This window comes from Tachyglossus aculeatus, chromosome 4, assembly GCF_015852505.1.
Source record: "Tachyglossus aculeatus isolate mTacAcu1 chromosome 4, mTacAcu1.pri, whole genome shotgun sequence".
NCBI classification, from domain to species: Eukaryota; Metazoa; Chordata; class Mammalia; order Monotremata; family Tachyglossidae; genus Tachyglossus; species Tachyglossus aculeatus.
The window spans coordinates 12,625,708-12,638,784 of NC_052069.1; positions in this window are offsets into that span (position 1 = coordinate 12,625,708).

The window sequence follows — 13,077 nt, forward strand, 5'->3', positions numbered from 1 at the left end:
CGAGTGACAGTACCGCGGGGGGTTAACAATTGAGATGCAGAAGCAATAAAACAGTAGCAATGATAAAAGTAGGCGATGGCATCACAGGGTGTAGTTGAGCAATCAATATGCTATGGCAATAATAGAATTGGCAGACAATGATGCCACAGAGAGCAGATACAAACTATTAAGAGCTGGAGTAGGGTGGGCCAGTTAAGGGGGGGTCAGGGAGCAGAGATACCTGGGGAGGGGAGCGAACAGTCAACTAGCATGGGAGGGCTGAGGAGGTGTGAATGAGGTTGTCGTTAATGTAACATGTAGATCTGGGTGTCATCATCATAGAGATGATAGTTGAATGGTGTTTAGCAAAAAGGATCCAGGCAGCAAAGTGAAGTACGGACTAGAGTGGGGCGAGACAGGAACTGGGAGGTCAGAAAGGAGACCGATGAAGTAATCAAGGCAGGATAAGATAAGCGCTTGGATCAGCATAGGAGCAGTTTGGATGGAGAAGAAAGGTGGATTTTTGCGATGTCGTGAAGGTAGCACTGACAGGATTCGATGATAGATTGATTGAGAGACATGAGTCAAGGATAATGCCAAAGTTAAGGGCTTGTGAGATAGAGAAGATAAGGAGCTCTGATTTGAACATGTTTAGTTTGAGGTGCTGTTGGTCGAACATCCATGTCCTGAAAGAAGAAGGAAATATGAGACGGCAAGCAAAGAGAAAGAAAGATCCACCCTTTCCTCTCCATCCCAACCGCTACCCTGCTCATTCAAGCTCTCATCCTATCCCTTCTGGACTACTGCATCAGCATTCTCTCTGATCTCCCATCCTTGTGTCTCTCTCCACTTCAATCCATACTTCATGCTGCTGCCCGGATTATCTTTGTCCAGAAACGCTCTGGGCATATTACTCCCCTCCTCAAAAATCTCCAGTGGCTACCAATCAATCTGCGCACCAGGCAGAAACTCCTCACCCTGGGCTTCAAGGCTGTCCATCCCCTCGCCCCCTCCTACCTCATCTCCCTTCTCTCCTTCTACAGCCCAGCCCGCACCCTCCGCTCCTCCGCCGCTAATCTCCTCACCGTACCTCGCTCTCGCCTGTCCCGCCATCGACCCCCCACCCACGTCATCCCCCGGGCCTGGAATGCCCTCCCTCTGCCCATCCGCCAAGCTAGCTCTCTTCCTTCAAGGCTCTGCTGAGAGCTCACCTCCTCCAGGAGGCCTTCCCAGACTGAGCCCCTTCCTTCCTCTCCCCCACGTCCCCCCTCCATCCCCCCATCTTACCTCCTTCCCTTCCCCAAAGCACCTGTATATATGTATATATGTTTGTACATATTTATTACTCTATTTATTTATTTTATTTGTACATATCTATTCTATTTATTTTATTTTGTTAGTACACTTGGTTTTGTTCTCTGTCTCCCCCTTTTAGACTGTGAGCCCACTGTTGGGTAGGCACTGTCTCTATATGTTGCCAACTTGTACTTCCCAAGCGCTTAGTACAGTGCTCTGCACATAGTAAGTGCTCAATAAATACGATTGATGATGATGATGAAGAAGGGAGGGGTCAGAGGTATTGATGGAGGAAGTAGATTTTGAGAGGAGCCAGGAGATCTCCCCTTGAGATACTACAGGGAAAGATGGGAGAGTTAAAGAAGGGGCAGGAGGAGGGAGGAACTGGAGAGGAGCAGGGGAGATTTTAGAGCACTCACCCCTGATGGTTTCACTTTTGTCTATAAAATACAAAGCCAGTTCATTAGGGGAACAGAGGAGCAGAGCATTTGAGGAGGGAGTTATATATCTGGAGCAGCTGGCGCGGGCAATGGGTATGAGTCAAAAAGGATGGAGAAGTATCATTGTTGGGCAGAGGGGAGGGCAGAGTTAAAGGTAGGGATGAAATCGAGGTGGATGATGTCAGCCTGATGTGTGGATTTCCACCAGCCATACTCCGTGACTCAAACACGGGATTGGAGGAAGTATACTATGGGGGGATCCAGGGTGGCGGGTCAGTGGTCTGAGATAGGAGGAGGGGCAGGGGAGTGAGAGAGCGAAATTCAGTGGAGATGGCAGACTTGAGGGCATCGATTTGTGTGTCGAGAAGGAAGTTCGGGTATGGGGACCAAATGGGGTATGATGACTTTAGAAAATTGGAGGGGTTCCAAAGGTGTGACTGAGATTCAACAGAATGCACCCTCTTTCTCAGTCTATTTAATTTTTTTCCAGTGGTTTTAAAGTAGTCTTCTGGTAAACAAGCACATGTCCCGAAAGGCTCCTACTTGCTGGGTAATTTGGAAGGACTATACAGGCAAAGTGAAATGGGACAATGGAAGGTTTTCTGGGAGTCAGGAGACAGATTCCAAGCCCAAATCTGTCACTGGTTTGCTGTGTAACCTTGAGTAAATCACTAACGTCTCTAGGCCTGTTTCCTCACCTGTAAAATGCAGGTTGTGAACCCCAGGTGGGTCAGGGGTACGTTTTGGGGTAGAAACAAGATAATTAGAGGGGGCATAGCCCCTTCCCACGTGGGGCTAGTCTAAGGAGGAAGGGGAACAGACATTGAATTCCCATTTTGCAGATAGGGAAACTGAAGCACAGAGAAATGAAGTGACTTGCCCTAGGTCACACAGCAGACAAGCGGGGAAGTCAGGATTATAACCCAGGGCCCCTGACTCCCAAGCCTATGCTCTTTCCACTGAGTCACGCTGTTTCCTATAAAGCATTAAGTATAATCGTTAGTGCAATGGTGGCATTGGTGTTATGATAGAAAACAAGACTATATACTAGATAAGCATACTAGATATACTAGATACTATATACTAGAGAAGCAGTGTGGCTCAGTGGAAAAGAGCCCAGTCTTTGAAGTCAGAGATCATGGGTTCAAATCCCAACTCCGCCACTTGTCAGCTGTGTGACTTTGGGCAAGTCACTTAACTTCTCTGTGCCTCAGTTCCCTCATCTGGAAATGGGGATTAAGACTGTGAGCACCCCCGTGGGACAACCTGATCACCTTGTAACCTCCCCAGTGCTTAGAACAGTGCTTTGCATGTAGTAAGCGCTTAATAAATGCCATTATTATTATTATTATTATTTTAGCACATCAACAAGAAGATGGATTAAAGGACACTGGTCTGTCCCACCACCAGCTGCACCTTTGCAGCAGTAACTGGACACGGAGAGGCTAGGTTTAGCAGCAACCTCTGCTGCTGGCTGATGGAGACATAGCAGCATAGCACTGTGAATAGAACATGGGTCTGAGGGTCATAAAGTCGTGAGTTCTAATCCCCGCTTCACCACTTGACTGCTGTGTGACCTTGGGCAAGTCATTTCATTTCTCACCTCATCAGTAAAATGGGAAACGAGATTGTGAGTCGCACGTGGGGCAGGGACTGCGTCTAACCCAATTTGCTTATATCCACCCCAGAGCTTAGTACAGTGCCTGGCACATAGTTCAGTGTCTGGAACATAGCTCATGATAAATAGCATAATTATGATTATTATTATTCCTATTATTATTATTATTATACAGGCCAATTGCCAGACTCTGAGAGGGCAACTCATTGCATGATTATAGGATTTAAGATTTGGAGATCAGAAGATATATTTAAAGATATTTATCGGTGTTTACTATACGCCAAACATTACGCCAAGCATTAGGATAAACTCTAGATCATCTGGGCACAGTCCCTGATCCACGAAGAGGAAGCAAGAGGGGGATAATTGTGGCATTTAATAAGCCTTTAATATGTGCCTGGTACTATACTAAACATTGGGGTTAGGTACAATATAAACCCATCCCAGTCCTTGCCTGTCATGGGGCTCCCAATCTACAGGGGAGAACAAGTATTTAATCCCCATTTTACAGATGAGGAAATTGAGGCATAGAGAGTGTGACTCACTCAAGGTCTCACAGCAGCAGAACTGCGGCAGAGTCGGGTATAATAATAATAATTATGGTATTAAGCACTTACTATGTGCCAAGCACTGTTCTAAGCGCTGGGGGAGATACAAGTTTATCAGGTTGTCCCAAGTGGGGCTCACTGTCTTAATCCCCATTTTACAGGTGAGGTAATGAGGCACAGAGAAGTTAAGTGGCTTGCCCAAAGTCACACAGCTGACACGTGGCAGAGGTGGGATAAGAACCCATGACCTCTAACTCCCAAGCCCGTGCTCTTTCCACTGAGCCACGCTGCTTCCCGGGCTGGAGGTCTCCAACTATTTATTTTTTTAATGGTATTTGTTAAGCGCCTACTATGTACCAGGCACCGTACCAAGTCCTGGGGTAGACGCAAGCTGATCAATCTGTCCCACATGGGGCTCAAAGTCTCCATCCCCATTTTACAGATGAGGTAACTGAGACCCAGAGAAGTGAGGTGAATTGCCCAAGGTGTCACATGAGGCAACCTTTCAAATTCAGAATTTCCCACCAGGACAAGCTGCATCTAAAGCACTCTCTCAGACCACTTCTCCTTTTGAGCAATAATGAGGAAGCTTACCCAACCTGCTCACTTTGGCATTAGCAGTTAAATATGAATAAGTCCTCCAAACCATAATAAACTCACTGTCACCAGGGAATGGGCCTCCCAGCTCTGTGGTACTCTCCTGAGCACTTAGAGAAGAAGCATGGCCTGGTGGTTAGAGCACGGGCCTGAAAGTTCAAATCCCAGCTCTGCCACTCGTCTGTTGTCTGTTGTGTGACCGTGGGAAAGTCACTTCACTTCCTCTGTACCTCAGTTCCCTCATTTGTAAAATAGGAGTTAAGACCATGAGCCCCACGTGGGACCAGGACTGTGTCCAACCCGATTATTTTGTATCTACCCCAGTGCTTAGAACAGTGCCTGACACACAGTAAGCACTTAAGAAATAAAAAACCTAAACAAAAAAGCAGTGCAGTGCTCTGCACCTAATAAGTGCTCAGTAAATATCACTGATGATGGTAATGAGAAGCAGCACGGTGTAGTGGATCGAGCCTGGGCCTGGGAGTAAGGAAGATCATGGGTTAATAATAATAATAATAATAATGGCATTTATTAAGCGCTTACTATGTGCAAAGTACTGTTCTAAGCACTGGGGAGGTTACAAGGTGATCAGGTTGTCTCATGGGGGGCTCACAGTCTTAATCCCCATTTTACAAGATGAGGTAACTTAGGCTCAGAGAAGTTAAGTGACTTGCCCAAAGTCCCACAGCTAATTGGCAGAGCCGGGATTTGAACCCATGACCTCGGACTCCAAAGACCGTGCTCTTTCCACTGAGCCACGCTGCTTCTCTCAGCTCTGCCACGTGTCTGCTGTGTGACTGTGGGCAAGTCATTTCACTTCTCTGGGCCTCAGCTGCCCATCTGGATTGAGACTGTGAGCCCACTATTGGGTAGGGACTGTCTCTATATGTTGCCAACTTGTACTTCCCAAGCGCTTAATACAGTGCTCTGCACACAGTAAGCGCTCAATAAATACGACTGATGATGATGATGATGATGACAAGGACTGTGTCCAACTCAATTTGCTTGTATCCACCCCAGCTGTTAGTACAGTGCATGGCACAAAGTAAGCACTTGACAAATACATCATTATTATAATGATGAAATAGTTGACATGCCTCCTGTAGGCCTGGCACTGTAGCAAATGCAATGAGAGTATAAGACTATGCTTATTGTGAGCAGGGATGTGTGTTTACTGTTGTACTGTACTCTCCCGAGACTTAGTACGTAGTAAGCACTCAATAAATATGATTGACTGAATGAATGAGAGTGTTAGCAGTGGGGAGAAGACTCTGACTTTACAATTTGTAAGGGGAGACAAATACACTCTTACCACCTAACTGATGCCTAACGAATTGGATCAGTCCTCCGAGTTACCAGGCACAATGGCCAGGGCTTCATTCATTCATTCAATCGTATTTATTGAGTGCTTAGTTTGTGCAGAGCACTGTACTAAGCGCTTGGAAAGTACTATTCGGCAACAGAGACAGTCCGTACCCAATAGCAGGCTCACAGTCTAGAGGGAGGGGGAGAAAGGCAACAAAACAAGTAGATAGGTGTCAATACCATCAGAAATCTCCAAGTAGATAGGTGTCAATAGGTGTAGATAGGTAGAAAACAAGTAGGTAGGTGTCAATACCATCCCTTCAAAGCCCTACTGAGAGCTCACCTCCTCCAGGAGGCCTTCCCAGATTGAGCCCCCTCCTTCCTCTCCCTCTCTTCCCCCTCCCCATCCCCCCCTGCCTTACCTCCTTCCCCTCCCCAAAGCACCTGTATATATGTTTGTCCATATTTATTACTCTTTATTTTACTGGTACATATTTACTATTCTATTTATTTTATTTTATTAATGTGTTTTGTTTTGCTGTCTGTCTCCCCCTTCTAGACTGTGAGCCTGCTGTTGGGTAGGGACCATCTCTATATGGTGCCAACTTGTACTTCCAAGCGCTTAGTACAGTGCTCTGCACACAGTAAGCGTTCAATAAATATGATTGAATGAATGAATCAGAATAAATAGAATTATAGCTATAAGGATAAGACTCTGAGCTCCATGTGGAACATGGACTGTGTCCTGAGCTGATTAGCTCAGGTCTACCCCAGCGCTTGGTGCAGGGTCTGGCACATAATAATAATAATGGCATTTATTAAGCGCTTACTTTGTGCACAGCACTATTCTAAGCACTGGGGAGGTTACAAGGTGATCAGCTTGTCCCACGTGGGGCTCACAGTCTTCATCCCCATTTTACAGGTGAGGTAACTGAGGCACAGAGAAGTGAAGTGACTGGCCCAAAGTCACACAGCTGACAAGTGGCGGAGCTGGGATTAGAACCCATGACCTCTGACTCCAAAGCCCAGGCTCTTTCTACTGAGCCACGCTGCTTCCAGGCTTGGCTGGAGCCAATGGCTAGCGTGGCCTACTGGAAAGGGCAAAGCTGGGACTAGAAGTAAAACCTTCTGCACACAGTAAGCGCTCAATAAATACGATTGATTGATTGATTGATTGATTCTGATTGCCAGTTCTGTGCCTGGGTTTCTTGACTGCTCTATGACCTCGGGCAAGTCACTTCACTTCTGTGCCTCAGTAACCTCCTCTGTAAAATGGAGATTTGATACCGGTTCTCCTTCCTTCCTGGACTGTGAGCCCCAGCCAACAATCAATCAATCAATGATATTTATTGAGCGCTCACTATGTGCAGAGCACTGTACTAAGCACTTGGGAGAATACAGAATTAGCAGACACGTTCCCTGCCCTCAGCGAGTTTACAGTCTAGAGGGGAAGAAAGACACTAATATACATAATTTATAACATAGCCCCATGTGGGACAGGGCCTGCGTCTAATCCGATTATCTTGTCTGTACCCCAGACCTTGGCACATAATAATGATAATAATAATTATGGTACTTGTGCAGAGCACTGTACTAAGCATTTGGGAGAACACACAGTTAGCAGACACGTTCCCTGCCCTCAGCGAGTTTACAGTCTAGAGGGGGAGAAAGACACTAATATACATAATTTATGACATAGCCCCATGTGGGACAGGGCCTGTGTCTGACCCGATTATCTTGTCTCTACCCCAGACCTTAGCTCATAATCATGATAATAATAATTATGGTACTTGTGCAGAGCACTGTACTAAGCACTTGGGAGAACACACAGTTAGCAGATACGTTCCCTGCCCTCAGTGAGTTTATAGTCTAGAGGGGGAGAAAGACACTAATATACATCATTTATAACATAGCCCCATGTGGGACAGGGCCTGTGTCTGACCTGATTATCTTGTCTCTACCCCAGACCTTAGCTCATAATCATGATAATAATAATTATGGTACTTGTGCAGAGCACTGTACTAAGCACTTGGGAGAACACACAGTTAGCAGACACGTTCCCTGCCCTCAGCGAGTTTACAGTCTAGAGGGGGAGAAAGACACTAATATACATAATTTATAACATAGCCCCATGTGGGACAGGGCCTGTGTCTGACCCGATTATCTTGTCTCTACCCCAGACCTTAGCTCATAATCATGATAATAATAATTATGGTACTTGTTACTTTTAGACTGTGAGCCCACTGTTGGGTAGGGACTGTCTCTATATGTTGCCAATTTGTACTTCCCAAGCGCTTAGTACAGTGCTCTGCACACAGTAAGCGCTCAATAAATACGATTGATGATGATGATGATGATGTTAAGAGCTTCCTATGTGCCAAGCACTGTTCTAAGCACTGGGGTAGATGCAAGGTAATCAGGTTGGACGCAATCCCCAATTTAAAGATGAGGTAACTGACTGAGCCCCCTTATTCCTCTCCTCCTCCCCATTCCCCCGCCCTACCTCCTTCCCCTCCCCACAGCACTTGTATACATGTTTGTACAGATTTATTGTTCTATTTATTTTACTTGTACATATTTACTATTCTATTTATTTTGTTGATGATGTCCATTCAGCTTCAATTCTATTTGTTCTGACGACTTGACATCTGTCCACCTGTCCACAGCACTTGTTTATATTTGTACAGATTTATTATTCTATTTTACTTGTACATATTTACTATTCTATTTACTTTGGTAATGATGTGCATATAGTTATAATTCTACTTGTTCTGACGATTTTGACACCTGTCTACGTGTTTTGTTTCGTTGTCTGTCTCCCCCTTCCAGACTGTAAGCCCGTTGTTGGGTAGGGACCGTCTCTATATGTTGCCATCTTGTACTTCCCAAGCACTTAGTACAGTGCTCTGCACACAGTAAGCGCTCAATAAATATGACTGAATGAATGAATGAGGTAAAACTAAATCCCCTTTTCAAGGGGATTAATCCTCACTTTGCATTCTTAATCCCCATTTTACAGATGAGGTAACTGAGGGCCAGAGAAGTGACTTGCCCAAGGTCACACAGCAGATATGAGGCAGGGTCAGGATTAGAACCCAGGTCTTTCTGACTTCCAGGCACGTGCTCTTAACAAATACCATGATTTAGAGAAGCAGCGTAGCTCAATGGAAAGAGCACGGGCTTGGGAGTCAGAGATCATAGGTTCTAATCCTGCTCCGCCAATTGTCAGCTGTGTGACTTTGGGCAAGTCACTTAACTTCCATGGGCCTCAGTTACCTCATCTGTAAAATGGGGATGAATCAATCAACCAATCAATCAATCAATTAATCGTATTTATTGAGCGCTTACTGAGTGCAGAGCACTCTACTAAGCGCTTGGAAAGTACAAGTTGGCAACATTATAGAGACGGTCCCTACCCAACAGTGGGCTTACAGTCTAGAAGGGGGAGGGATGAAGACTGTGAGCCCCACGTGGGACAATCTGATCACCTAGTATCCTGCCCAGCGCTTAGAACAGTGCTTTGCACATAGTAAGCACTTAACAAATGCCATTATTATTATTATTATTATTATTATTAATAATAACTTTTCCACACCTCGGTTAACGCATTTGGAAAAAGGGATAGAACACCTGTTCCCCCTCCCTCAGACTGTGGACCAATAAACCATGTCCAATCTGCCCATCCGCCAAGCTAGCTCTCTTCCTCCCTTCAAGGCCCTGCTGAGAGCTCACCTCCTCCAGGAGGCCTTCCCAGACTGAGCCCCTTCCTTCCTCTCCCCCTCGTCCCCCTCTCCACCCCCCCATCTTACCTCCTTCCCTTCCCCACAGCACCTGTATATATGTATATATGTTTGTACATATTTATTACTCTATTTATTTATTTATTTATTTTACTTGTACCTATCTATTCTATTTATTTTATTGTTAGTAGGTTTGGTTTTGTTCTCTGTCTCCCCCTTTTAGACTGTGAGCCCACTGTTGGGTAGGGACTGTCTCTATATGTTGCCAATTTGTACTTCCCAAGCGCTTAGTACAGTGCTCTGCACATAGTAAGCGCTCAGTAAATACGATTGATTGATTGATTGATTATCTTGTATTTTCCCCAGTGTTTAGAATGAAAAAGTGTGGAGTAAAAACCATCACCGTCAAATCTAGTTTTATCCCGTGGACCAAGGGAGAGCCCAGTACTGCGCTCCCTCTTTGCTGGGCTCACTGGGAGTGGAGGCAAGCACACTGTCTCTAGTCTGTGACCGTTAACTCTAGACTGTCAGTTCATTAGGGGCAGGGAATGTGTCTGCTAATTCTGTTGTATTGTGCTCTCCCAAGTGCTTAGCAGAAGCAGCATGGCTTAGTGGATAGAGCACAAGCTTGGGAGTCCGAAGGACCTGGGTTCCAATCCCGACTCTGCCACGTGTCTGCTGTGTGACCTAGGGCAAGCCACTTAACTTCTCTGGGCTTGTTACCTCATCTGTAAAAATAGGGATTAAGACTGTGAGCCCCACATTGGACAACCTGATTATCTTGTATCTACCCCAGTGCTCACAACAATCTGTAAAATGGGGATTAATGTGGGACATGGATTGTGTCCAACCGGATTAGAGAAGCAGCGTGGCTCAGTGAAAAGAGCACGGGCTTGGGAGCCATAGGTCATGGGTTCAAATCCTGGCTCTGCTGCTTGTCAGCTGTGTGCCTTTGGGCAAGTCATTTAACTTCTCTGTGCCTCAGTTACCTCATCTGTAAAACGGGGATTAAGATTGGGAGCCCCACATGGGACAACCTGATCACTTTGTATCCTCCCCAGCGCTTAGAACAGTGCTTTGCACATAGTAAGCGCTTAATACCAAAATTATTCTTATTATTATTATAAACAAGTCCTGTTATTATTATTATTACAGTGTTCTGCACATAGAAAGCACTCAATAAATATCACCGATTAATTAACTGTCTCTATCCAATCCTCCGTCCAGGATTGTAAGGTCAAAGGGGGGGTTCTCCGGACCTCAGCCATTCCGTGATGAGTGTTGTTGAGAAGTAGCATGGCTTTGTAGAAAGAGACGGGCTTGGGAGTCAGAGGACGTGGATTCTAATCCCAGTTCTGACACTTTGCTGCGTGACCTTGGGCAAGTCACTTAACTTCTCTGTGCCTCAGTTACCTCACCTGTAAAATGGGGATTAAGACTGCAAGCCCCACATGGGACAACCTGATTACCCTATATCTACCCCAGTGTTTAGAACAGTGCTTGGCACATAATAAGCACTTCATAAACATCATTATTATTATTATTATTATTATTAGGTGACTTGGGCCTGTAAACCAGATTGCCAGTCAGGCGGCGAATCAGTGCCAGGGCCTCCAGCTAGACTCGGAGAAGAGACCACCAGGGTTTAACTCCCAAGGAGCCGACCTTAAAAGCTTACAACAATCCTGGCAAAAGCTAACTTGGCCCCAGAGGTTGGCTTTGACCCAAGTGAATGACGCTCACAAGCGGGTGGTTCCCCCTGAAAAACATTTCCTCTCCAAAATACACCCAGTGCATAGAGCCAAATAACAAACCCTCTAAAATGTCTTCGGGATCTGACATCCCAGCAAAGGGGAGGGGTGAGAGGATGTGATTGCTGGACACAAAGAGAGCCAAAGAAAATCGTGTTTTAATTGATATTATTAATAACGACAATTTAACGATTATTAATAACGACAATTTAATGAGTGTGTTCCGGAGTCATAATAAACACGTTTGCTTGAAGTTATGCAGTTATATTCAAAGAGGAAGATCAGCCCACAGCAATCATCAATAAGGCCTGAATGACAAACTGGTAAAATGCCAAAATAATATAAAATGCCATACAAAAACCATGAGGATTGTTAATAACTACCGGCCAACAGTTAGTGAGTTAAATATGGATCCTAATGGAACAGCGAGGATTCCAGAGAGCAGTTGTAAAATCACGGTTTTCGTTGAAATATCAATCCCGTAAGAATGACGACAAAAAGCGTTTCATTTCAATAACGTTCTACGTATAAAACACAAAGTTTGCGTAAAGACAATACTATGTGATTTCAATTAGAATACAAATCTCCATTTTTCAAAAAGTAATTTACATCACAGTGACTATAATTTCACCACCAAAGCTTTCATGCGGAGCCTGTAAAGGGGTAAATACCTTCTAACAATTTAAAATGTAGTTACCCAGAGCTAGGAGGAGTCTTTCACTGGATCATAAAGATGAAACGATGATTACATAAACCAAGAATACAATCTCCAAACAAGCCATTAACAAGTCCACTGCAAGCACTGGAAAGCCAAAATGTTAGGCTATCATCAACAAAGCACCCTAAGTGTTTATCTCCACAAGTCATGAAAAATATGCCACTTCATGTTCACGATATAACTGAACCATGAGGTTCAGTGAAACACAAAAAGCGCCAGAAATTACAGATCAGCTAGATACAGCACAGAACAACTTCAGAAGTGAAATTCCATCAGACTACTTTTCTTTTTCAGTGTTTTCTGAAAAATGAAATATGAAGCACATTTCACAGAGGTTTAATTCAATCGTATTTATTGAGCGCTGTGGGCAGAGCACTGTACTAAGCGCTTGGGAGAGTACAATACAATAAACAGACACATTCCCTGCTCACAAGCTCAAAGGTATATCGATGCACCGACCCGAAAGGTATTTCAAAGAAATTCTGACTTGTAGGAATATGACTTCCTGGAATGCCAACTTTCTCACTGCAACGAAAGCATTGTTTGGCAAATCAGAAAATAGTCAGTCCTGCCGTTTTTGAATGAGTTGTACATGTTTAAAACACAATGCACTGAAAACTAGTTTCCCAGACACTTAAAAACAGGTCTTAAAAATGGCCAATGGAAAAGATGCCACAGAAGGGCAAGTTAAAAGGGATGCATTTGTTGATACTCTTGCTTAATTCTTCCAAATTCCAGTGCAATGAAATAACACTTGTCCATGAGGGTGGGTGTTTGTGCCAACCTACGTATCTTGGGTCTTTTTTGAGATGCAACCAAAAGGAAAGTCAATATCCACTTACTCTTTTGTATAGTACAGTGCTCAGAATTATAATAATAATAATAATGGTATTTGTTAAGTTCTTAGTATGTGTGAAGCACTGTTCTAAGCACTGGTGGGGGATACAAGGTGATCAGGTTGTCCCACGTGGGGCTCACAGTCTTAATCCCCATTTTACAGATGAGGGAACTGAGGCACAGAGAAGTGAAGTGACTTGCCCAAAGGCACATAGCTGACAAGTGGCGGAGCCAGGATTAGAGCCCAT